Genomic DNA, 22,863 nt, shown 5'->3' on the forward strand with positions numbered 1-22,863 from the left:
TCCCTGATTATCTCACTAGCCTCGCACTTGAAGTGTTATTCAACATTTCCAGGTAATTCTTCCCTGCTCTCAAGAGCCAATGCGGGAGCAGACCTGGAACAGGTCAAGGTAACGTTGAACGAGGAACTCCTCGTGTTGGCTGCTGAGGATGGGAGGCGGGGTGGGTGCGAGCAGGGGCAGGTGGCAGGGCAGCACACAGAGCGTTCTTCTAGAGGCTGGACCCTACCCCCACCGAGCAGCCCCCTGGAGGGGACACCCTGCCGAGAGCCAGCTGGTGGTGTCTTCAGTGCCTTCATTCCCGAGGGCGGGCGACCGCTCTTGCTGCTAGAATAGGAGAGTGCAGATGCTGGCGCAGCCCCGCATCCCTCTCGCCCTGTCTCGGGAAGGGATGGGCGACCCGGCTCGCCTCCTTTCCCAGCCCTGCCTGTGCCCACACCCTCGTCCCCTGGCGTCATCCCGGGTGGGGGCACCTCCTCGCAGCGGCCAGGGCCGCCCGCGCTACGCTGCTCCCGGGGCCGGGCGGGGCCGGGCGGGGCCGGGCGGGACCGGGCGGGGCCGGCGCTCCTCGGGCGGGCCCTGGCCCCGCCTGCCCGCCCGGCTGCTGCCCCTTGCGCGGCCAGCAGGGGTCTCCGCCGCTCCGCCCCGCGCCGCGCAGGCGGGCTGGGCCCGGGGCCGGCCCGGCCCGGCTCCCCTCCGCGGGCACCGGCAGCCCCCCGGCAGCGCCGCCGTGCCCCCGCCTGCCCGCAGCCCCCGCCGCGGCGGCGCTCCCGCGGCTCCGCGGGTGCGGAACGGGCCGGCCGGGCCCGGAACGCCCCCGCGCAGCTTCCGCCCGGTGCGGCTCGGGGCCGGGGAAGCGGGACCGGCGGAGCGGCAGCCCCCGGCCGGGATGGGCGGCGGCTGCCGGGAGACAAAAGGCCGGCGCGTGTCCGCCTCTGCGGCAGCGCGGGGTGCGCGGCCGCTCCCCCTCCCCGGTCCGCCGCCTGCCCGCAGCCCAGCCGCCCTCCCCGCCTCGCTGCGGCTCCGGGAAAAGACCGTCATATGCCAGCGGTGATAGGCGGCCGTGCGCGCCGGGCAGCGCGGCGCAGGCAGCCCGCGGGAGCAGGCGGCTTCGGTGCCGGGCTCCCGAGCTGATGCCGAAGCCCGTGTGCACAGTGTTAACCCCGGGTAGGAAGCGGAGAGAGGGTATTAGAGCGGGTCCTTACGAATCCGTGTGTAGGTGGGATGGGAAAAAGACAGGGAGCGGCCCCCTTTTATTGGGCACTGAATCTCCTGAATTATAAGTAACAAAACCGTAACTAGATCGCCGTAACACTGGGTTGGTTGAGCTTTTTTTTCTCTGGTACAGCATTTTGTTCGTTACCGTGTGAGCGGTGCCGATGCGTACGGAGGCACGGCAGAGCGCGACTGCCTGAGCGGCACCGGGCGGGGCCCAAAGTTCCCGCTGTCTCCGCAGGAGCAGGAAGCATCCCTTTGGGCTGGGGGGCGAGAGGCTGGGGCGGAGGGAGGGGCTGCTGCCGGGCTGCCCCCTCGCAGCCGCCGCCGCAGCCCGCCTGGCTTCCCGTGAGGTCGCCCTGGGATCGGGAGTGAGAGAAGCAAACTCTCAAGTTGTGCCCGAAGAAAAGTTGCCCGACTGGGGAAGTCGGGGGGGATCCTGAGTGTCGCCACCGGCTCAATCCTGTCTGGTGCTGGGTTCTTCCTGCTTTTTCTGCAAACGCAGGGGAAGGGCAGGCTTTGCCTAGGAAGCTTGCCGTAGTCATACGGAGACAAGGGGAGAAAGAAAACAACACGTCTTCAGAGTGGCACCTCGCCTTGTTCTGTCTTCTCTCCTGGCTAGGGTTGAAATGGAGGCTGAGGACGGCCTGAGCAGTGTTGGTGCCGGCTCTCCCCACTCGTAGCCCCTCCTAAAGAAAACACGTCTGAGCCCTCGTGGTGAAGAACCAAACCCAACAAAAGTTGGATCTTTGTCGAAGAGGGGGCCGGGGGCGCCGAGCCCGGCGGCTCCTGTCCGTGGAGCTCTCGACAGCGGCGGAGCGCTCGCCGCGGCTGGGACTTGACCTGCAGAGGGCAATAGTTGGACGCAAATGCCAACAAAGGCAGCGGGGCTCGCTGGCTCGGCGCCGCGGCCGGGACCCGAAAATGCTGTGTAGGTAGGCAGCAGTGCTTAATTAATGTATATTGAAACAAAAGATCGTGTAAAGTGTTTGATTTGTCTTTAGGCTACGTTTTCAAGGCTAATCTAGTTCATAACTGTTAGATTTATTTTAAAGAGATTAACACAAACTTCCAGGAGAATCATGCGGTTGACTCCAGAATTACCCTAAACGATAATTGTTTACCGGAACGCTTACATTCAGCTGCTTGGATTCGTATTATTGGCGTTATTATTCTTGCGACTCAGACAGGAGATGTGGAAACGAAGGAGAACTTTCCTAATTGTTGTAGCGATTGTCAGGGCGACCGCGTAGACTTTGTAGGAGGAGGCGGCAGCCGCCCGGCGCCCTGCGCGGCGGAGAGGGGCCATTGTGTGCGGGGCCGGGCCGCCGTTCAGCACCGGGCGGGCGGACAGCTCCGGCCCGGCCCCGAGCCGCGCGGCCCTGCCCGGAGCCTCCGCCCGGGCTTGGGGCGGGCGGATGAGAACTCGTCTTCGCTTGTCCTAGCAGTCCTTCTCCCCCCTGGCAATGGATTCATCAGGGAGTGGAAAAGAGCATCCCGACGGGCGTACTTTGTCTCCCGGTCGGTGTGTGTAGACGCGGCTGCCGTAGGCGTCTGTGGTTTGTGTACATACATGGCTTTAATAATTACATATAAGGCTCTGTAACCTCGTAATTCAGGAAAGACTAGGAAACGCGACCAAATTGGAGTGTTGGCAGCAGGGCTGATTGCAGGTCTGGATGCATACTCCGTCTCTTCCCAACTCGCCGCCCCCTTCCTCTCCCCCCACCCCCCAAATCATATTTATCTGAGATTATGTCAAATTTCAGTGATCGGAAATATCTTGCCCAAGAGCCATTCCTGCTGGAAAAAGTCAAAAGGGTTCCTGGCATTAAAACGACCTTGCGTCATTCCTGATGAAATTAGCAGAGCTGCTTGTTTTAGAGCTTTGCTAAGGATGCACTTTGGTCACAGTAAGAAGTAAGAGATTTGGGGTTTTACCCCACGTCTGAGCAGGATCCGTCTGCTTTCACTAGCTTAAAGCCTGAGACCAGCACTTGAAAGCGCCTTAGACCCGCAGTCCATTTTTCACTTGTCTTTAAGCGCAAGCGATGGGAATTGCTAACCTCGGCTAAGAAAATTTCATTTTCCCCATCCTGCTAAACGGTTCTGGTCGACATATGTTTGTTATCAGAGAGAGGTGCTATGAACACAGAGCCATTTTCTTAGCAGCTCTTTGACTCTGTGTTACCATAGTCCCACACGGCATTGGTCCTTTCCCGTTGGGAAGTCATGAATAAGAGACTATGAAGCTTGCACGTCAGATCTTCCTCAATTAATCCACCATTAGCATGTTCGGGATCCTCTACTGGATGGTTAACAGCAGCTTTGGTAACTGTATGCTGTCCATACCCAATTATGCTCTGCTAAAAATGAACTCTGCAGAACAACCTTCCTGAGCTGTCAGTGTCTCCCGTTTTCCTATTTTAACGCTTGTGTGTAGTGGCAGGCGACAGATGGTGTAGATCAGATCGATTTGATTGCATTAGGCGATTTTTTTTCCTCCTCTCCCCCCCGACTCCTTTTCTGGAAGCCCACATTCATCTGAGAGGCGATCGCCGAGGACATGGGAAGCAAGAGCAGCCGCCGATGTGTGAAAGCAACGAGACATGGCCAGCCAGAGGCGCCGGGGTCCCTTCACGGGGTTTGTTAACATGGTAATCCGGCACCAGGAGAGAAAGCTGCTTTCTGCTGCCCAGAGCCCATTCCCCATCACACATCAGATGACTCCCTGGCTTTACACACAGTTGGAGTTCTGCTCGAAACCTGGATTTAAAGGGTAAGCGCTTCAATAGAGGTGGATTTCTGGTGGTTACTTGGGTAGGTGGCAAAAAGAGCGAGCTTCCAGCGATTTTAAAAAGAGGCTCCCTTTGAGCGGGTATGAATATTTTCTTCTTTCCTCCTTTCTTCTTCTTTTTTTTTTTTTTTTTCTTGTGCCCCCACCCCTTTCATCAGCGAGCCCCCTAATTCAAAACAATTTTTTACACGGAAAGACATCGTGCCCTTCTATTGACGGATGGGATCAATATTCCCCCTTCTGAAATTTGCTTTTCATGGAGAGCCCTAGCTCTGCTCGGAGCTCCGCTCCTGATAGCTTAATTGTTTAATTCCCTCCATCCGATCCCCTCCCTTCTGCGTGTGTGTGTGTGGTGTGCGCGTCCCCCTCCGCGGGCACGGCGGAGGAGGCGGAGGTGCCCCCGGGGCCCTTCCCCGACCCCGCCGGGCTAGCGCTCCGGCACCCGGGCTCTTTCGGCGCGGAGCGGGGCGGCAGCGCCGATAAACATGGCTTTCCGGAGCCGGTGAACAAAGGTATTTAGTGCCGCGGCGCGCCGCCACGGGCACCTCCCGCACGCCGCGGAGAAGGTGCGAGGGGGCAGCGCGGCCGGGGCTCGCTCCCCCGGTGCCCGAGGGCGTGCGGCCGGCCGGGAGCGCAGGGGCCGGGGCGGGCAGGGGCAGGGGCGCGGGGCTGGCAGGGCCCCGCCGGCGGCAGCGGCGGCCCGGGAGCGGCGCGGCGGTCGGCACTCGGCGCTGTCCGTCGCCGCGGGTGCTGAGGGGCCCGCGGGCGGGGGGTGCGACGGGCCGGGCCGGTGCGGGGCGGCGGCGGCGGCGGGGCTGGGCACGGGAAGTTTCGGCAGGCGCTGTATTGGCGGGGAGTAGGGGGGGCTGCTGTTCGGGGAGGGGAAGGGCAGTGTCAGATGGACACAGCGAGAACAGCGCTGGCGCCGCGCGGGGCTGCTTTTCCCCGAGAATCGCATTATTTAATATTTAAAAAAACCCCAAAAAACAAAACCAACAAAAAACCCCCAGAAAAACCAACCAACAAAAAAAGCCCCACGCAAAGTTTGGATTTCTGCCTAATTCCCGATGCATTTGTGGAGCGCCTCCCAATTTCGGAGAATATCGGTCTAGGGTATCACCGTAGAGTGTTTTCGCCACGACTCGGTGCATTTCACTTTTTCAAACGGCTTTTGTTCAAGTTGAAGGAAACCCACTGCATCAGTTATTTGAGTTCCAACGCCAGCTAATGGGGTTATAGCCTTCAGTTTCACAGCGGGGAAAAATTACAGTGTTTGTTATTTACTTTCCAGCTGCCATTTAGAATACGACTTGAAAGCTTGCTGTGCTAGTGGATACAGGAAATTACACCTAAAATGAGATTAAAATAGAGGAGAGTGTGTTGGAAATATTTTTTTAATTATTTAAGGTAATGTAGCTATCAAAGTATTTTTTCTCTTTCTCTCTTTTTCTCTTTTCTTTTAAATTCAAACAAGATTCAGTGATACAAAACAAATGCTGTCTTCTCGTATGTTTTCGTAGGAAGCATAGTGGTAATACGTCAGCGGAGGCAAGGGCTCATGTTAAGGAAGAAATCTGTAGCAAAAGCAAGCATCTTGTATTAATTTCAATTGGAATCTAATCAACAAGCTGGTCAGTCACCGAGTGCAGTGGATAATGAGAGCTCTGTGTGCTGCGTAATTACTCATGGCTGAAGAAGTGCGGAGTACCCCTGCCCTGCGCGGGTTCGGACCGTGCGGTGCTAATTTCATTGCCCCCTCCCCATCACTCGCACGGAAGCTGTTCTTAGCATCAGGAGCCGGGGTGAAATAGCACGGAGAAGTTTCTTTAGCGCTAGGCAAAGTGTGCTGTGCCATGACGTTGCAGAGATCCTTTCTATTTAGTTGGCGAACAATAAACGTTTATTATCACCGCGGCAGATCATCAGACAAAGCTTCCCCCTCCCGCCTCCCCCAGGCACGAGCGCTGCTGATAAGGGAACTGCTCCGGGTGACAGGCAGAGCCGCAGGCACCATTCGGAAATAACTTCTTTTATTATTGTTATTTTTCCCCCCCCGGTTCGCCTTTTGCAAACCTTGGCAGGGCGGCGGCAGGTGTCAGGGCGGAGGTGCGCTGCCGCCGCCCCCGCCCGTCGCCGCGGAGCCGCCTGCCCGGCTCGGCGCCTCGCAGCCGCCGGGCTCCGCCGTTCGGGCACACGCGGGGAGAGGAGCGCGCTGAATTTGTACTTTGAAGCCTTTTTCGCCTTAGATTTTTATGGTGCTAGGAGGCCTGACAGAGGAGTGCCTCTGCTGAGATCGGAGCCTTTGCTATTTTTTTCTTTGATTTTTTTTTTTTTTTCCTCTCCATCGCCTTCCTTTCCGCCCTCCCTCCTCTTGGTAGCACATCGAGTCAGTGTGAGTCAGGACTTGTAAAATGCATTTCCAAAGCCCAGATGAAAAGTCTCTCAGGCGTGTCTGCTGCTTTATCGGAGCTTTCCCAAGCCCACCTATGCAAACAGATTTGTAATATTTGTGTGCTTAACCGTGCATCTCTTTTACAGGAATCTGTTGCTGCGTATGACATCTCTTGCAAGCTCCCAGAGAGAATTGATGGAGCATACAGCTAGGGAATAGGATACCAGAGAAGCACAGAGGAAGAAACCAGGCAATCACCAGGTAAACTCAGCCTTACTTTGATTTATTTCCTTTCACCTCGCCTGCAAGCCCTCGCCCGCTCCAGTAAGGGAGCAGGAGAGCAGAGAGACTGCGTGTGTGTATTAAATGCCTACTCCTCTCGTTCGCTTCCTCAGGATGGGAAGGTTCAGCGTCCACTGGATATGGGACAAGATCACTCGGCAACCCTTGTGGATTCTCCTTCTTCTAGAGGCGAATTATAGTTATGGATTTATTGTCCCGGTGCAGCACTTCCACCAGCAGCAGCAGCAGCAACAGCAGCAGCTTTCTGACTCTCTTCGGTGACGGGTATTCTTGGGTGGATAATACGGATTACGTTGTTATTGCTTAAGAATACGCGTAGTCGAGGAGAGTACCGGCGGCGGGCAGGCAGGCAGGCAGCGCGACCGCCCCCAGCCCACCAGCTGGCTCCTCATCTCCTCTAGTTGCCAAGGTAGCACCTTTTCCATCTTTTCCTACGCTTTGCAATGTTTCATTCTGTGTCTCTGCCCGGGCGGGGGGAGCTCGAACGCCCTGTCTCTTGTGGAGGGGGGTGCCCGGTGTGTGCGTGTGCGTGGGAGCAAGCCCAGAGCTGGGGAGGGCCGCGGCAAGGCTGGCCAAGCCCCTCGGCAGAGGGTGGCCGGGGGAGCCACGGCCGCTGCGGGCTGCGCCTTCGGGGGCAGCGCTCTTTAGACTGCGCCGGGGCCGGGGCAAGGCTCTCGCCCCGTCCGGGCAGCCCCGGTACCCCGGCACTCGGTCGGCAGCCCCCAGCCCGCTCCGTCCGCGGCCCCTCGCCCCTCTCCGGCGTGGAGCGCGGATGGGGGAACCGAGGCGGCCGGCGTCGCCTGCCAGGGGTCCCTCCCACCGGGACACGGAGTGCCCGCGGGGCCGGGGCGGCCCCGGCTCCGTCCGCACCCGCCGGTAGAGCCCGGGCTGCCGCCCCCCTGGCCGTCATGGCCCCCGCGCCCGCAGCAGCCGAGTCGTGCGGGGCTGGGGGTGCCCGCGGGCGGGGAGATGCCGAGCACCTCGTGCTAGCGAGGCCGGGGACACCCCGCACGGGCGCAGAACGCCCGACGCCCGGGGAAGCCCGTCTTCCCAGGCTGCGGAGGGGTTCGGCCATCCAGCGGGGCCGCTCCTGGGGAGCAGCTTGAGGCCGGTTGCTTTCAATGAGAGCGATGCCCCTCTTGCTCTCTTATCCTCACCCTGCAACCTGGTGAGGGCAGGATTAAGAATCCACCTTCACACCAGCTCCCGCCCAGAAGAGCTTGTCAGCATCTGAGGCCCCAGGTTGAGACACGTGTTCAGGGCCAGAGCTGAGGGGATTTTTCCCTTCTGCAGCTCAGGTGGTGGCTTATTTGTGCCCTTTCTAAGAGCTCAGGACTCCCCAAATGTTACTTGCAGCTGAACGGGTGGGAGACACAACTAAGGGAGCGTTGATTCCCATAACTGGCCAAGACATGCCCCATTGCTTTAACATAGATGAGGTGCATCTGTCCCACTCTCCAATCTCAGCAGCAGGGCACAGGCTTTGGTTAAAAGCCTGATCAATCTGTCAGATGTTGTGCTTAGGAAAGTCCAGGCATAGCATTCGTAGTTCCAGTCTTTTTTCCCCTACTCATCTGCCCACAAGCCTGGCAGAGAAAAGGAGCAGGGTGTGATCATCCCTGTGTTTTGCCATTCAAGACCTCTCCACATGCCCATATGATCCCAGGTCTTGTTGCTACGTAGTCACAATTGTGAGACCAGATTTCAGCCTTAAGTGAATTAGATCAGAAGCCATTTTAAAGCAAGATCTGGAGTCCTGTGATAAGACAGCCTTTTTGAATGGATCCTTCCCCAACCTCAGCTATGATGGGGCTAGGAATTATTTTTAATGTGGACGAGCCAGGCGTGGGGTGATCGTTGAGAGTGCGAGGTGGGATGATGGAGAATGTCTTTCTCTCTGTCTCTTGCTTAGAGATTGAAAGGCTGTCTATGTTCTACTTAATAATTTCCAACAACTGCCAAAGGAATCTTAGTCTGTTGCCTTTAGTAGTGAGTGGAGTGCTCGTTGTAACAGACGTGCAGATCTGTTATTCTTTAGACACATCTTTGATGCTAGCACTCTGATCCTTGTGTTTCTCTAATACCACTTGAAAGCAGATTTTTTTTCTTGTAGTTTAGTATGTTCAACAGCCTCAGAAATAATGTTAAATTATGCTTTAAAAAGACACGATCAGCTGCTAAATCATAGTCAGTTCAGCACCATAACACAACCACATTCACAAGTGCTGCAGGAACAGCGATGGAAACACTGTTTTAAACATCCAGGTTTGTATTACAAACCTTCCTCTGGTCAGAGCTTTTAGTTGACATCTTCCCTTGAGTCATGACTTAGACTATTATTAGGAGTTCCCATTTCATCACATAATGGACGTGGATTTGTTTGCTCTTTGCTTGGTTGAGTACCTTGTGTAGTATGCATTGGACTAGTACCCATAAATACAAGCTTAGCAAATGGTTCTTTATACTTGGTTTCTTCTAGTTGCTTTCTGTAAAGCATGATGAGATGGTTTTGCTGAATAATGCCTTAATGACAGGGCTGATGCATTTTTAATGCATGTATTCTTTGTCATTGTCAAAATTAACATTTTGATGATTATAGATTTCTCTTCCCTAAAATCTTTTGGGAATTGCTATGCTATGTGGGTTAAAAGAGTGAAAGTGTAAGATCCGATCGGAGAAATACTGGGAATGCTCACCAAAATGATTCTAGAATATTGTGTAAATGCTCAATAGAATAAGGGCTCTTGGAATGATGTTTCCCAATAGCATGATCTCAGAGAGACTCTCCCCATTCATTAGCAGTTCCAGGGGTCTGTGTGTATTGAGGGACAGAAGTGGTCCTTTCTGAACAACAGACCTCTAGGTAGTGACTACTCGTACTGTGGGTCTGATCCTGGAAATGCACATAGCTTCCCCAGGACTGGTCAGGAAAGCAAGCTTGCTCATGTTAAATCCAAAATATTTAGGGCCAAATTCTACTATCCAATGCAATAGCAAAGTCCCAATTGATTTCACTGTGGGAAAGATTAGACCCCTAGTGAACGGGATTTTTTACAATGCTACACTTCCTACTTTTTTTTTGCTTTAGAAATTGTGAATCCCGTGTGCTGAAAAAATAACTCTAAAACCTCTCTGCCTCTATTAGTCTAATGATATTTCATTAATGGTAAAAATTACACTAAAAGTTTATAGCGGAACATAATAAGAAATTACTTTATAAATAAGGGGGTTTAATTGTACCAGTATGAGCATTTCCTAGGACATTATAGAATGAGGTTTGTGGTAGCACCAGCTGTGCATTAACAGCTATTTTGGTGAGGGCATATTTAATTAATTCAGAATGCTAAATTTGTGTTTTAAAATGGTTTTTGTAGTCTGCATCCTGGTAGAAAATTAAATTAAAAAATTAGCCCAGAAATAATTACTTGAACTTAGCCTTGTCTTTAAAGGCCATAATCCTATGAAGATTTATATCTCTGGTAATTTTCTCCACTGGAGTAGCCTCGAAGGCTGCTGCCATAGGTAAGTCTTTGTCACGCCAGGGCCCCCAGAGCAGCACAGGCATTAATGGCAGAGCAGACACTGGTGTGGCAGTGGCCCTGGTGCAGCGCAGGTGACGCTGTGATACTGGCTGTCCCCCGCCCTGCCCGGGCCTTCCCAGAGTGGGGAGCTACCCCAAGGGCTGTGTCCCCGAGCACAATGGGCACATCATGCCCCATGGCGGGAGAGAGAGAACCAAGAGTAGTTCTGCTCCCTACTGTCCTGTGCAGGCAGGGTCACGGCCCTGCCTGGGTCTGCCCATAACGTGAAGCGTTTCTCTGCTTAGCGGTACCCTAAATCAAGTGATAAGGACTGCCATTGGATTTCAGGTGCTCTTTCCAGAAATACTTAAATCTGTAGTCTTTATATATGCATATATCCCTGAATGGAATATATACACACACATGCAGCCCTCTCTGAGGAGAGGCTAGAGCATAGTAGAAAAGCCCCATTCTCTCAGACCTGACAGAGGCACAACACCCACTCACCTCAGCAGGGACCATGCTGTTGCAGTGCGTATTTATGACCTGTGTTCCTCTTGCTGCGGCAAATTTGCCTAAAATAAATGCCCACAGTGTTGCATGTAGATATGTACGGTTATGCAGATGTTTTTCCTTGGGCTCAATTCTGCTTGCTTTCTGCTTTTAAGACTACATATGATTTTGAGGGGAGTGTAGACTTTCTTCCCATGACAAGTTATTGTCTTTAGTGTTAATTTAGGTGGCTTCTAGTGTTCATAGGGTTTTCTTGAGGAAACTGAAAACAGTAATATCCACACAGCTCTACATATACTTTGCAGCTGTAAGAATAAGCTAACTAGCCTTTTTCTCTGCCTTTCTACATCACACTAGCAGTAATGTACACAACTGGATTTTTGTGCATTTTTTTAAAATAAATAATGTCTTTATGTACACAAAAGGCTTTTTCTTCTCTTCCTTTTAATAGATTACTATTTTTCTGAAAAGTATCGCCCCCAGGTATTACCCGTAGCTGTTATGACACCTCACCATTTAGTGTTGTAAAGGTAAATCATAACACTCATTATTAAGAACCATAAATTTTTACCAGAATCATGGTCTACCTCCTGAAAGCTTTAATGGTAGAAACATTTCCTGGGCTAACGCCCATGATGATTACATGCTTTTTATTGCTATCATTTAGTAACTGAATTGCTCAAAAATCAAAGGACTTGATTATCACATACCTGCAATGCATAGAGCTATTTATAAATGTTGGCTCGATAATAACAATGACTCAAAAGAAATTTAAATGACAGGCCAAAAATAAGTAGTCTAAAAGTGAAAAAACAAGCCAGAATTCATAGAGGTGATGGAAAGAGTCTGACTTCAAAGGACAGAGAGGATTTTGAGGAAGGTAAAGAGAAGAGTTCAGGAAGTAATGGTAGAAGGGAGATGTGACCCAGCTTTTCAGAGTCAGAGGGCAGAGGAGAGGTGAGGCACCAGGGACTGTAGGTGAGGAGATATCGCAGTGTGGCGCTGGAAGTATGCACCAGAAATGTTGAAACCAGGGCTGGAACATCACACACGTTTGGTAGTTTGCTTCCTGGAAAAACAGTATCTAGTTATAAGCAGCCAACAAAAAACTGGGTGAAATGTTCCAGAAACTAGAGGCGGTTGATTGATGGGAAAAATAAGAGCCCTGAATATATAGCTGAAAGGCAGTTTATATGTATATTAATATACATACCTAGCCAAAATTACATAATAATGCCCATATAGATAAATGAAATGAGTATCCTGCTTTTGAAATTGTTCTTCTGCAAAAACCAGTGGGAATTTTCCATTGATTTCAGGGGGTTCAGAATTTCTCCTGTCTGCAGGAAAGCAGTGTAGCCTGGTGTGTGCAAATAGACCTAGAAATTATGCACGGATGCAGTGTGGCTATCAAGAAACATTTCCTTTCAGTGAACCCAATACCCCTCTAGCCAGTGGGGATGATATAAAGCAACAGAGAAATCTTCAGGCAGGAAAGCTCTTGCCTGGGAGATGTAAAATTAACTTGGCCAAGACACAGCAGGCAGTATTCACCCCACCAGGGATGGAAAGCCATCTGGGGAGGCCTCCTTGCCTCTGACTGTTGCAACTCAGCTCCACAGAGCTGAAATGGCTCCGATAATTTTTCAACGCTTTATACCACTAGAAAGAAAGAGCTAGGCCCACAAGAGGTAACTTATACTTTCCAAACTACTCAAGAGTATTTCAGATTAAGTAGATCTTTTATCTGCTTTGGGGTCAGTTGTCACCACCGTATTGTTCTGTATCAGCTCACCTGAGTTGCACGCAGTGTACCCCCCTTTCACATTATTGCATGAGGCATGAAATGTTGGAAAAACATAGCTGACTTTAATATTAACAATTGCTGATTCATAACCTTGTTTGGAATATTAGCAGTTCCCTTACTAAATCAGGACAATATCACAACGTTTATTTATGATCACAGGTCAAACCAATCTTTTAAATCACTGGAAATCAAAGATAAAGTGATCAACATGGGACTGGTCTTCTCTAATTGGAGAAAGAGGAACATTCTGAACCAGAACAGTACAGCATGCAATTGTGCAGCCTGTTACCAAAAAAAGAACCATCTCACTGCATCTTACAGAGGCATTTACATAGATAATGTAGATTTCATATGACTACTTTTAGATTATCTGATAGTAATAGCTGTGCAAGTATTCACATTCTCCTAACAAGACGCTGATAAAAATTGAAATAAAAAGGCATCACTAATTACTGCATTATTAAGGATTTATTTTATTTCTTTAATTTAAGTGGCAAATAGTAAGAGCAGGGAGGGTTGATGCACTAATGCTTCCCACCATCTGGAAACTCTTCCTTTAACAATCATTCTTCAGGAGATAACTTACCTGGTTACTCCAAGAAAAATGCATTTTGTATTACCTCTTCATCAAGTTTCCATGAAACATTCTTCTGTTACACAATTTATTGCTTTCTGTTTTACTGGAGCAACTGTTATTACAGTCTTGATGCTCTGGTTGTTCAAAATGACCGCTATGGTAAAAACTGTTTCTTGTTCCCCTACTTTCCTCCGCTGCCTCACTGTCCTCCTTCCTGTTTACAACACATGCAAAAGATTTGAGGGGATTGAAGGGATTTTCTTTCTCAATGTGTTTTATTTTAGAAATGTCAGGATGATTTAATCTCCTAATTTCTTCTTCTCAATATCTTGAACTATAGAGGAGAGCAGTGGAAACTTTCTCAGACCTCAGTTTAAGAGGTGGTGATTTTTCCATTTTTAAGAAAAAGACCTTTTTCCCTGCATGTTTGCGAGGGTATGAGTTATGCAGAACACAATAACATAATTACTTTCAAGGTTTCAGTACAATCCTTTTCTTTTTGACTGCTCATTGTCCTTTTTTGTGTTGTGACATCATGTGGCTGTCGCACATGTGATAACATAAATCCATTTGCCTTTGGTTGTTCAAAGAGCCCCTTGATGAAAACTGGATCTGCAAGTCCTGCTCTATGAAGCAAGAGCCAAACCCACTCCCTTTTGCTCCTCTTGTTTAGATGCTTGTCATTTCTGTCTGTGTAAATTCTTACCAGCAAAGCAGACAGGGCCAGTCCAGACCCTTGGTTAGAGATGAACACAGACATGTTTAATTTTCTTTTGCTGGAGCTGCAGTGAGGCGGTGCTGCTCACTCTGCTCCAGCCTCCCTGGTACTGGGGGATGAAAAACTCCAGCGAGGGAAAGGATGCTGAAATGGGCATGATGAGAAATGCAAGGGAAACAAATCAAATAAAGAAATCCACACACACAATACCTATCCGGAGTTTTCAGGTTTTATTTTTTACCAAATGCAACTCTATTTTAAGTATTCCATGTTTCTTGGATACAAAACTTAAATGTGTGCCCCATAGAGAGGCTCAGAAGAGTAGCTCTGCTTTCTCTAATAAAATCTCTCTTCTGAGATTAACACTGGAGCTAGCAGTGAGGTCAGTGTTTCATTTCATATAAGTCAGCTCATGCTGACAAGGGTCTGGCCTTCTTAGTGATGGGCCGTTTGCTGCCCAGAAGTGTGAGGAATGGCTTTCTGAAATATTGATAGCTCACCTTCACTGGATTTCACGATCAAATTTAGCTGGCAAGTATCAATGGGCTACAGCCAGACTGCAGGGCTGAGAGGCTCAGGCTTGGGCCAGCCACTAAGGTCTGCTTCCTAAATCAGAGGCTAACTCTTCCATTAGTGCAAATCAGTGGTTTATAACGATGTCAAATGAGATTTGTGTCAGAGTAGCCCAGACTACAGCCTGATCTTGGGATTTGAAAAGGAATAGAAAAATTAGGCTGCAACCATTAGAATTCTTTTTTCATTTGATTTTGTTGTGCATATTTTTAAATGTGCCTATACACAGATGCACACACGTGCAAAGCTGCATTTTGTTCCCAAGGACTTTTCTTGTGGCTGCATGGCTGCCATTTAACATGGACCTAAGAGCACAGAGTCTTCCTCCTGGTGTGGTTTGATTGACATGTGCAGAGATCTCACATAAAGGCTATGGGATCCCGCTTTTCATCCATAAAAGGAAAGCAGGCAAGCTTCATCCCTGGCTAAACCCTTTGCACAAGATACATCAATAATGAGGCAGCATCTATTTATACATTGCTCACTGGAAATGACTGAATTCAGACAGAAGTTGGTGAGGCAGCCTGAGCTCCACCAGCCTCCATGGAGTCTATTGTTAGTACCCAGGATGACTCCTCAGGCAAATGGGGAAGAGAGGCACGATTTGGAGCCTACCATGCCATGGGAGGAATACCAGCTTCCACACTTGGCAGGTGGTGTCTCCTCTCAGAGAATGCCTTTGCTGGCTCTGCCAGAACCCAGCAGTCATGGAGGAGGAATGCAGGAGAAATGGTCACAAGAGTGCAGCCCCGTTGCTGCTTCCCGGGAAGCTGAATGCTGACTTCGGTTTACCCACAGCGTGAGAGCTCCCTGCCTTTCTTCATGAGAAAAGGAGATGTCCAAGAGGGAACGGGAGGAAGGCAGTTCTACCTTGATACACTCTGGTGCCGTCTTGCCATACGGTTGCAGAAGATTTTCAACAATATTTCTTTACCTAGAAAAAGAAAGATGCAGTAAAAAAGCCCGCTCCAGCGTTATGGTGTTGGTTAGGTAGGTCTGTGTGCTGATTGTCCACCAACACGTGTCTGTGATGATGAAAACTTGTTTGTCTGTGAGAGATTTATCATAAATAAGGCACTTAGAAGCCCTTAGCAAAGCATAATCCAGACAGTGCTTTTGCTCCATATCCTTCTCCACTCCTGCTTTCCTCTGTGGCTCTTGTGTACTTTGCCCATATGCTCTAAAGCTATTTTGTTTTCAGTTTTATGTATGTTTTATGTAAATTAGAAGAATCAAGCTCCTCTGGTTGCTAAATTATAAATTGAGTGGAAATTGGCCGACTCTCTTTAGACTATGTAAGTTACACAAGATGTAAGTAATCAAGCTGAGCAGGCTGGGTTGGGAAGGGAAAACACGTCAATAGTGTGGGCCATGTGAGCTGTGTCCATGTGTCTCCGTGTACTGCTGCTTGCCTTTGCAGCCTCAAATATTTCTTTGCTCTAAAGTGCCAATCTAACTCCTTTTAGACCATTCTCCAAGATGCAGGTTTATTGCCTCCTTTGGTAGTTTGCTCAGTATATTCAGTATGCCTTGTATAAATGAACTGCTCTTAAATGCTTGTTTCCACTCTCTTGCTTTAGGATCTGAGTAGATTCAGACTGCCTCCTCTGGGAGCACTGATTCATTTTCCTTCCCTTCTTCCCCTGTAAGTTAAAATGCCTGTTGATTTTAATGTCTGTCTCCTTGGCTTACTCCCTGCTTTGGCTCTATTTCCCCTACCCCACACTGCTTTTCATACACCTGAGTCTTGCCCTGGGTTATCTTTTCCTTAGTAGCCCACTGCAATCTCACAGATTAGGATTGTGGTGCAAGAGCAGGAGCCTGGCAGTGGCTGGCAGCCTGTGAAACACTGTCAGGAGAGCAGGGAAGTTGGTTGATGTCTTGGGTTTTGGTAAGATGGTGGAGAATCTGCTGCAGGGCAGAAAAGACAGTCTCACTCTGGCCTGTTACAGCACCAGTTAGACCAAGTTTTCAGAAAAAGGGGCCTAAAATCAGACCCCGAGGCCTATCTTTACAGGGAGGACCGGTGTTATTATAAGCAGATATGGGCATGGTGCTGCTCTAGTCTGAATGCAGGGTCCTCTTAAAACTGTCCATGTTCAGATGCTTGTGACACACCAAACTGTCCCTAAGAGATGAGACTGACTGCAGCCTCAGCACAGCCAGGCGTTGGCTGCAGCAGCGTCCACATGCTGCCAGAGTGTTGGGCAGCACTGACCAAGAGCAGCCTTGTGCTGCGGCCAGCAGCCCGTCCACCCCAGGAGCACCAAGTTACATCGGGGCAGAGCTCAGGCTAGCCCTGCTCTCAGTCTTTTAGCTTCACACCAGCCAGAGAACAGAGGAAAACATCTTCAGAGAGCCGATGTAGTGCAGTTCTCAGCAACTGATTGTTTTAAAGGCCCCATCATGGAGACTGAATCCCATTGCCATGGAAAATCCGGGTTAGAAATGTATTGCTGTGAGAGGGAGTTGTGGGCATTGGGTGGCCTCTGCAGGCATGGCCGTGGGCACAGACCTTTAGCAGGCAGCCAGTTCCCAGGTACTGCTCAGCCCTGTGGGCTCTGCTGACTCCAGCAGGGTTGAAGCATGTGCTCAACAAAAAGGGATCCCAACTGAGTAGTCCGATGGCCTTCAGGAGTCTCAGGCTAGGACTCACAGGGCACAAATGGGATCCTCTCTGCTCAGGCTCTGCCTTGCAGCTATTTGAGTTTGGGCTCTCTTTCACTGAATTCATAAAATACATGCTTCTTCTTTTAATTTATTAAATACTTTGATTCAGTGATATACCATCAGAATGTAGTTCATTCTGTGCAGTCAAATGTTTACTGAGGATGATAAAATATATCCAACCTGCCTTTTAAGAGCTGCTTCTTTTACTTCAAAGGGAAGGCATAACCTTTCGTTTCCTGGTGCGATTTTTATTAAACCTCTGCCTACCTTATTTATCAGGCCACATATAAATTTACTACCACTTGTGTTTCCAAATCAAAGACTCGTAGGTTGGTAAGTAGTCTATAAGTTGAGCTGCTATTCCTTGAAACTCGTAAAAGGATGATTTTGATCCATGGAATTGCTAATTAAAGCTGCTTTTCAATACGCAAAAATTAAGTTAACAGTAATTAATGTAGCCAGCCTGGAACCTTAGGAAACTACTGCCAGGAAGTGTCTTTTGGTGCACTCAAGAGGATGCAGTTTGATTGTTGGCACCAACAGACAGGTTGGGAATTGTAAACATGGTAATTAGCAGTAAGTTTCTGGATCTCAACTTGCCAGACTGCCAGTCTGATTCTTGGAGTAGTTGTCGCATGGGAGGAGGGAAAAACAAAGTAAGGGAATTAGAGCAACCTTGCATTGCTCCGCCAACATATGCCACTGGACCAATGTTTTTCTTGGCAAAGATCTCTGACAAGGCGCTTAAAACCAGCATTGCAGCCCTACTGCAAACTGTGAACCTCACTGCAGGCATCAACTAAGCAACTGTCTCTGGCTGTTCTGTTTAAACTATGAGTGTTGCTCCATGGTAAGGAATTTCAGAGTCTGAGATCCTTCCACTCCACCTCTGTGGTGGAGCACAGTGTTGATAAGGTTATCAACAATAACGGGATTAAAAGAGTTAAAATCCAGCTTTTGCGGTAATCCCGGAGTATTCTATTGTTGAGCTATCAAAGATTAAGGTTATAGTAGCCTTATTAATCCTTGGTGTAGTGTAAATAAAAAGGAAATGTCAACCTTAATTCCACCATGAAATTAAATCTTCACTTCTCTAAATGATGATTCAAACACAGCTTACTGCAGCAATGTGGTTTATGAAAATGTGTAACCCATGTGAATTGAAGAAATCCAATCTGAGAGACAAAGGGGTGATAAAAGATGACACTTGTTTTGTTTAATATGATTAAAAAAATAGCATTCATTCAGCTTGTATGTCTGCAGAAAATATACCTAGAGCCAAAAAAGTATGCAAAGAATAAGGTAGGGACTGAATGCTCATGGTGTACATCCCTGTGAGGCAGAGAACGCAGCCGGCAGACCACAGCAGAACAGCCGTCCCTGTGCCAGACAGCAGCCACAGCACTGCTGGTGGTGACCCCATCCCTGTCCCCTGCTTGCAGGACACTCTGTGGCCTTGTTAGGGCTGCCCCAGTACCAGGGACAGGGTGCCCTGACACAAGAGCTTAACCGAGCATTGATCCACTTGTGCTTTCAGGGCCAGAGACAATGTGTTGAAACCCAAAAAATGTCAGAAATGAAATGGTTGCTGAACCTTCTGCAAACAGTGAGCCTCCACAGGTACTGGTGTGAAGGGCACAGTTTTCCTGGCTAAGCTGATTTCCAGGGAGGTGGGAGCTGCCTCTTTTGGCCATGGATGGTTTCCTCCTCACCTGTGCTGGGCACAGCCCCTGCTTACCCTGCCCACAGAGGTTGAATATATAAGTAGGTCTGAGGCTGCCCTCTGGGATGAACTATCTGAAGAGGGGGAAGGACAGACAGACTGAGCTTTGCTTAGAAGTCAGTGGGATCTAGTCTAGGTAAATCTGTTTCTTTGTGGGGAGTGGGTGGGGAATTACAGTAAGCAGAAGTGGGCTGAGTACCCCTTGTTAATGCATTTTTGACTTGGAGGAGAAATAAAGTACTGGTAAAATGGGGTGATTCAGAATGATTCTGCTTGTTAAATATCTCAATCACTCACTCCAAGTCTAGCAGTGTGGTAGTTAAATATCAAGGAGCTGCCTATAGCAGGAATTGAGCTCTCTGGAGGGCAGGAGGCATTGCCAGAGATAAAGTGATGGTTTTAGTGGAGCTGTTCCCAGGGAAAGGGGGTTCGTCACTTCAGCAAACCCATCTGGCCCATGGTCTCTGCATGTCCTGGAAATTAATGGGTTTGTGGACTGATAGAGCTGGAGAGTGGGCATGTTCTGCGTCTTCATATTGTTTACTCTGGTCCTCATAAACTCTGATAAAGTTGCATAATGAAACTCAGGCTCATAAAAGAGCTCATTTTAAGATGGTTTTTTTTTCTTCTTCACTCACGGAATCATGCTCTTCTCTGGTGTGAATTGTCACAGCTCCAGAGAGTGCACCAGTTCAGATGTGCCCGCTGGGTCCTGGGCTGTCTCCATCTCCTCTACTGCTGCAATTGCTACCACAAACACAAATTGGCTCACTCTTGCTCTTCTTGTCTTTCCGCAGTGTAGGAACAGATAATGGGCCCATGGGGTTGTTCAGAAATATTGCTGGTTTCTAGTGCTAGCATAATGGTCCCTTCTAGGTAGTATCCCTTTCCTGGACAATTTCCCAGTAAAATAGTAAATGGCAACTGCAGAGCAGTAAAGGCAATGGCGTATTTGTTTGACTGACATTTCAGAGCCTGCAGAGCAAATGCAATTAGGATCCACAGTGCGCTGCAGTTTCCTTTCTTCATTTCCCTACCTTGGAAGAACTACTGTTAGGATCAGCTTAAGTCTGGTCCCTGCTACCTTAGAGTGATGGTGATGCTGCAGGGCTGGAGGGCAGCGTGTGCCCAAGCCTGTGTGAGCACCCTTTGCTCTGGGAGCAGTCAGCACCCCAGAGGGCTCAGCTGGGACAGGAGCTGCTGCCACTTGCCTGCTGGCCCTGCAGCCCCAGGCAACAGTGATTTTGTTAGTAGGTGTGCACTTGCCCTGGACTTAGCAGGGCTCACACCAGGGTGGCCCTGTGGCACTCAGACCTGCGCTTCTCACTGGGGAGAAATCTCTGTCCGTGCCCATGGATCTGTGCCAGGCAAAGCAACACAGGGTTTGGGCTACCCTGGTTTCCACCGGGGGCAACCGATGCTTTCTTTGGAATATTGCGGGATCAACAGTTGATGCGTTTGAACACTTTGATGCAGACTTTGCAGCAGAAAGAAATTTGAAAAAACTGGTGGTAATCATTCAGATTTGCCTGAAGGAGGTAATTGAAAACAAATTGCTACTAAAAGCTGTGGCCATGGTTAATTGTGGTGAAGCACTGTGGGTCACTCACCTGTAGGAAAAGAGTGCTAGAGGACAAATGGGATCAAAATTGTTTCTGCCCTGGTGGGGAAAGGGGGTCTCAGCCATATAATTTGGTTTGTAGGGTTATTCTGTAGCTCCTAGATTCTGACATGAAAATCTGTGCCTGCAGAGCAATGCTTTAATGGCTGGAAATAATGCAGTCAGTGAAGGCAGGGGCAGCTGTGGCTTGCCTTGGTGGCAGGGGGGAGGGCCAGGCTGTGTGGCATCCCTTCTGCCACGGGCAGGTCTGAGCTGACCCCCACAGGAGAGGCACAGGCAGCTGCCAAGTCCCCTCTCAGCAGGACGGAGTCTGCGATGTGCACAGAGCCACCACCCTACAGCCTGCTCCAGCTGTGAGTTTTACCTTTCAGTTGGAACATTGCTGCCATGCATTGTTTTATTTGTTAGCACATTTAAACATTGCAATGTCTGCTGTTCCTGGTGCTTCTTGGATGTCTGGGCTCAGGCAGATGCTGATGCCTGTGTGAACTGCTGAAGTGTTTTATAGCGGGTCCTCTGGACGCAGGGTCAGGGGAAGCCAGGATGTGGGGTGGCATGGATCTGCTGCCTGGAGGTGACAGAAGGAGATCTACCCTTGCTGGGCAGTGGCTCCTCAGGACAAAACCTCTTTGTCTCTCAGTGAAGCTCTTTCTGAAATGCTAAAGCTATTGCAAGGATTCAGGAGATGAAAACAATGATGAAAAGGATGATCTAATTTTTACTGAATTGCACTTTTTCTAGATATTTTGATTCAGAGCTCCTGCAGGGTACAAAAAAAACCAAACTCTGCAGCTTCCTGTATCTGGTGACAAATTCCATACCAGCCTCTTTCAGGATAGATCCTTGCTCCAGGCTCTTGCATCTTTGCTTTGTGCTCAGGGAATTAAGTATAGGAGCACACTACAGCCTGTGCTGCTCTGTTTGCTCCCTGTGCCAAGGTGCAAGTGGGGGAAAGACAGGACAGCATGAAAAATGGGAACCAAAGTTTCTTAAAGCAGTCTAAATGCAGGACAACCCTGCTGAGTTTGTGATGTTACATGAGCATGGACTGAAACAGCATTGAGGGTTTGGCCACTGCAATTAGAGCTTCAATTGCACCATTTCAAAAAGGACATTAAAGCATACATACGTAGCACAAGTATTAGGATATGAATAACCCTATCTAACATGAGATATGGGAAGAGTCATCACCTGTCTCTCTTTGGAAGAGAGAACACTATCGTCCTTTGATAGTTCAGCATGGCCTTATATAGAAAACCAAAACAGGTTGATTTATTTGAGTTATTATTATTATTGTTATTATTATTATTATTATTGACAGCTTTTGGGAAGACTGATATTTTAGCCATTTCTCTTCTTTTACAACAAAAAACCCCAGATGCTGTCCATGCAGAAAAGCCTGTCCCCAAATAATGAGACTGGTGTGACAGTATTAGGGACATGCAATTGTGCTCCCTTGCCTGCACAGGGGCTGCAGGCTGTCAGGCTGTCCCCAGTGGGGTGGCAGCTCTGCTGCACAGGGTACATGAGCAATTGCTCTTGTTTTTAACAAGTCGGATCATGAATTGCTTCTCTACTCGGTGTTGGGGTTGAAAAATACTGTCAAAATGAAAACACAGGAGCTGACTGAGATATCAGTGAGTATGCTACCTGGATGCTCCAAATTTAGATATCATGATTGATAAAGGATATAAAATAGGTGGCTCTTTCTTCAAGCCAAAAGATACTCTGTTAATATGACGCAATTTGAACATGTTTGTTTTAAGAATACAGCTGTGTTTTACACTCAGAGTGTGCACCTGCCTGTGCAGGCACACGTGAACGGAATAACTGCAGTGTTGCAGCACTGCCCGGAGTTAGGTGCTGTAGTAAGCTAGCAGTACAAAATGTACTATCAGCTCCCCACAGGGTCAAGCATAGTACCTTTAAAACAGCGTGGAAGTGTGAGTGGTGCTGGGTGAGAATATTTTCCCCCACACAAATGTGCAGGTGATAAATGTGTAATTTCACAATCCCCTTATTTTCCTTTATTTCCTTTTATTTCTTTAAGCTGAATGGAAAAAGGGGTGGGGGGGAAATGGGTCTCCTATGGAAGGAAAAGGTCTTGGCAGGACAACAGTTCTATGCATGTTGCTAAAGGCTGATGGTACATGGAGCTGCTGAACACAAGGTGTGTGTGGTGGATGGAAGGGGTTCACAGAGGGCCAGGCGGGGTCACCTGGGGCCAGGACATTTGGGAGCTCAGGGAGCTTCAGTGGTCAGGGTGGTAGATTACTGTAATGAGCAGATACAACCTAATCCCCCAGAAAAATCGCAGATAACCACCTGCTCAAAGGCCAAGGCCATGGCCCCCTGGGTTTGTCCCGTGCCGCTGCTCCTCATCTCAGGGCGTGATGCTGTGTCGGCGCTGCTGTGCCGTGGCTCTGCCCGGAGGCC

General features: G+C 49.2%; 1 long non-coding RNA gene across 11 annotated transcripts in view; it reads left to right on the forward strand.

The window, feature by feature from the left end:
• Window positions 1-2,645: 2,645 nt before the first annotated feature.
• Window positions 2,646-22,863, forward strand: part of LOC116447940 — a 45,021-nt gene continuing 24,803 nt past the window's right edge. For 2 of the 11 annotated variants that reach the window (XR_004241743.1, XR_004241750.1), the window contains exons 1-4: window positions 2,650-3,991; window positions 6,548-6,662; window positions 6,797-15,403; window positions 15,994-16,058. This is a non-coding gene — a long non-coding RNA (uncharacterized LOC116447940). Of the gene's footprint in view, window positions 3,992-4,242; window positions 4,522-5,300; window positions 5,417-6,125; window positions 6,402-6,547; window positions 6,663-6,796; window positions 15,404-15,993; window positions 16,059-22,863 lie in introns of those variants that run through there. The other 9 variants (XR_004241749.1, XR_004241746.1, XR_004241748.1 and 6 more) reach the window with 9 other exon arrangements.

The sequence above is a fragment of the Corvus moneduloides genome, chromosome 9 (genome assembly GCF_009650955.1).
Source record: "Corvus moneduloides isolate bCorMon1 chromosome 9, bCorMon1.pri, whole genome shotgun sequence".
NCBI classification, from domain to species: domain Eukaryota; kingdom Metazoa; phylum Chordata; class Aves; order Passeriformes; family Corvidae; genus Corvus; species Corvus moneduloides.